We start from the raw sequence: 3,818 nt of genomic DNA, 5'->3' as shown, positions 1-3,818 counted from the left end.
ACTTGGCACAACCACCAATCAGCGGCCGCATTTCTTATGCATCACGGTAGAAGGTCGGCAGTTCCAAAAGAGCGCATTCTCATTGGCTGAACATGACGTCCATCATCGGTTATCGTACCTCCCAGCAGCTCCACAAATCTGCATCTCACCGTTCGTCCAATCAGATTGAAGCCGCGTAATAGTAGGCGGTGAGACGTCGAGCGGGATGTGCCTCGAGAAGCGCGTGTGCGCATCTGGAACTCTGCGCGGTTTGTGAAATGCGCTGTTCTGAGCTCTGCGTCCCTTTGTAGAACAGTGTCGGCTAAATGGGCAAAAGATAATGCGTTTAATTCTCGTTCGCCAACGTTTGATAGGATGGGAAAGAATCCGCGCTTTCTGATGCTTCAGCTGCTCTTGAAAGTGTGCGGAGTTAGGCATCTTAGAGTTACCGATGTTACGCTTTTGTGTTATTTCTGGGACCGCTGGAGAATCACTAAATCATGGAGCAGAATCCAACTCCAAGGCAGTGATTCTCAGATCTGGAGGCTGTGGTGCATCATCGCTTTCCATTTATATCGGGACGTTTAAGAGTTTAAAATATTACATTTATTTTCTCCAAAGCGACTTACAGTGTTAATCTAACTACAGATTTTTACTCATACAGCTGGCTAGTTCTACTGGAGCGATTTTTAGGGTAGTGTTCCTTGCTCAGGGGTACTACAGCTAGCGATGGGGATCGAACCTTTGACTTCTGGATCTGGGCAACAACTCTAACCAGTACCCTACCAGCTGTCCAACATCTCTAAAGATCTAATATAAATCTCTAAATATTATCACCCAACCTAAATTATTTACACTGAAGCCTTCCAGGACCACGATTTAAGACCACTGTTGAAATGTAAGGCTTTGAAAACCGGAGGCCTTGTCACAGACAGGGAGACTGTGGACACTGTGTCCTCAAAACCTTGGTGTTGTGGGGAAAATAAGGCAGTTTTTGACATGACCAGTAGTAGGAGAAGCTGTGATAGGCAGTGGCGCAGGACCTAAGGAAATGGTGTCATCTCAATAGCTCCATCTCAGTCTTTCTCAGTGATGCCAGGGCTTGGTGCTGTGCCCCATGCTCTTCTACACCCACACCACTTCCCTTGGCTCAATGCTTCTACAGCCAAAATCAAGCTTCTGTTGTTGCTATGACAACGACACGTTGGCTGATGTCTCCCTGACCTCTCCCCCTGGATGAGCACTCAATATCTACAGCTCAACCTTACTGACCCCCAAATACTCTCGGGGGTAGTTCCACCTATTGTGAACTGTAACATGCTAGACAACTTACTCACCACATCCACCCCATTACTCCCACAAACCTGGGAGTAACAACTGACTCAAATCTTTGCTTCTTCCAGCACACTGGAGTCATAACCCAAACTTACAGATTCTTCTACAGAATCTGTCTGCACCAAACTCCACCCAGCTCCTGTTTATATTACATTTATCAATTAAACTGACACTTTTCTCCAGAGCAACTCACAACATACATCTACATTTACTTAGCAGGCGCTTTAGTCCAAAGCGACTTCCCATGAACTCTATGTAGTGTTATCAGCCCTTATTCACCAAGGTGACTTACAGCTAGATACACTACTTACAATGGGTCACTCATCCATACATCAGTGGAACACACACACTCTCTCTCTGTCACTCACACACTATGTGTGAATTTCAACAGCATGCCTTTGGACTGTGGGAGGAAACCAGAGCACCCATAGAAAACCCACACAGATACAGGGAGAACATGCAAACTCTACACAGACTGAATGGGGATCAAACCCACATCCTCTCACACCACCCAGGCACTGTGAAACAGCAGCACTACTCACTGTACCACCCCACATTAGATTACCTGCAACTGTTTATCCATTATACAGCTGGCTAATTTCACTGGAGAAATTAGGGGTAGGTTTCCTTGCTCAAGGGTACTACAGCAGTAGGTGAGATCTGAACCAGTTACCTTCAGATCAGGCAGAAGTTCTAACTACTATGCTATCAGTGGCCCCTATTCTTGTGCAAAGAATGATAATGGTCCAAAGTATGTCAATATCTCACTGGGATCACTGCAGCTCTGTCTGGTCTGGTTTGAGACGTATTTCGCTTTGGCGGGAAGCTGGAGCTTAACCCAGCAACACAGGGTGTGAGGCTGGAGGGGGACACACCCAGGACGGGACGCCAATTCGGCACAAGGCACCCCAAGCGGGACTCGAACCCCAGACCCACCAGAGAGCAGGACCCAGCCAAACCCGCTGCACCACTGCGCCCCCCCAGTGAAACCTTACAACCATATTAAGAGCTTTATGCACCACTGTCTCAGACCTCTTAACTGTTTCACTTACAAGGTGTCCAAAATCAAAAGCCTGTTGGTTCTCAGATCTGGCCATGATGTGTCGGAACAAATTCCCCCTCTTTGTCAGAACTACCGAATCACCCGTATCATTCAAGAAGGATCTCAAAACTTGCCACTTTTGGACACATTTTTCTGCTGTTCTCCTGTGAACAACATACTTTTTTTCAACATTATCTGTTACAACCATCAATTTATTTGCTATTGGACAAGTCCTACATGCAGCTCGAGTAATGAGTTCCACTACAACGGCAGGGTCAAGCAAACTACCTTGACAACTATGTGTCGCTATCTAAAGCTTTTCATATGTTGCTGAGTGCATTTTTGCATGCCTTCAGTTGTTTTGTTCTAAAGATAAATAAAAGTAAGTGTAATGTAATGAATGCTTTTCAATTCACCATCTCTTGATTGTACCTGTAAACACACCTAACTGTTCTCAAGAAAGGATGGTATGTTAATAATTGGGAGATATTATAATATATAGCCAGGGAAAAGTTACACAAAGCACACGATTGGTGCTTTGCAATCTCGGTTCAACATTTTATAATGATAACGGAAGGTAGTTGAATTATTTGGTCTTTTAGGTGACTAGGTAGCTCTGTATCTTTTAAGTATTAGTTACAGGAGCGGAAAATATTTGCTAACTTTCAAGATGGCAAACGAGCAAATTATGAAAGGTCATGGATAATGACCCAAACTGAACTAGGCGACACACTGAGTGGTGCTGCCGTCTCACAGCACCTGGGTGGTGCGAAAGGACGTGGGTTCGATCCCTGCTCGGCCTATGTGGAGTTTGCATGTTCTCCCGATGGGTTTATGTGAGGTGCTCTGGTTTCCTCCCACAATCCAAAGACATGCTGTTGAGGTTCACCTATAGTGTGTATGTTCCACTGATGTATGGATGAGTGACCCAGTGTAAGTAGTGTATCTCGCAATGTAACAGTACGTCACCTTGCTGAATAAGGTGTGTGGGCTGAAAACACTACAAAGAGTTCACTGGAAGTTGCTTTGGACAAAGGCGTCTGCTAGATAAAGAAATGTTAATGTAACTAAATGTCCGAAAAACTGCAGTCCCGGTTTCACGTAGGAAAAGATGGAGTGACCGAACATCACGCCACTAGTGTGACTAGTTTGCTCATTTGACATCTTTTTTTAAATATCCTCTTGCTCGGCTCACGCGTCTACACAAAGCAGCTTAGAACTTCAATCATTTATGCTGCTATCCATTTTACCGGTGCAACTGCTTAGTTATATTCTCGTTTTATTTTGCTGCACGGTGTTAAAATGTTAAAAGAACAAACGTTGCCGATCGCAGGAGGATGATGCGAAAGTATCTCCTTCCCACTTCCGGGTGTCTCTAACCGACACTCCATCCAATAGGAGAGCCGCTCCGGTCCCGGCGCATGCGCAGTCGAAGGTCATTCCCAAGGATTCCCCCCCACTC

Source organism: Scleropages formosus, chromosome 20 (genome assembly GCF_900964775.1).
Source record: "Scleropages formosus chromosome 20, fSclFor1.1, whole genome shotgun sequence".
NCBI lineage: Eukaryota > Metazoa > Chordata > Actinopteri > Osteoglossiformes > Osteoglossidae > Scleropages > Scleropages formosus.
This window is presented reverse-complemented; position numbering follows the sequence as displayed.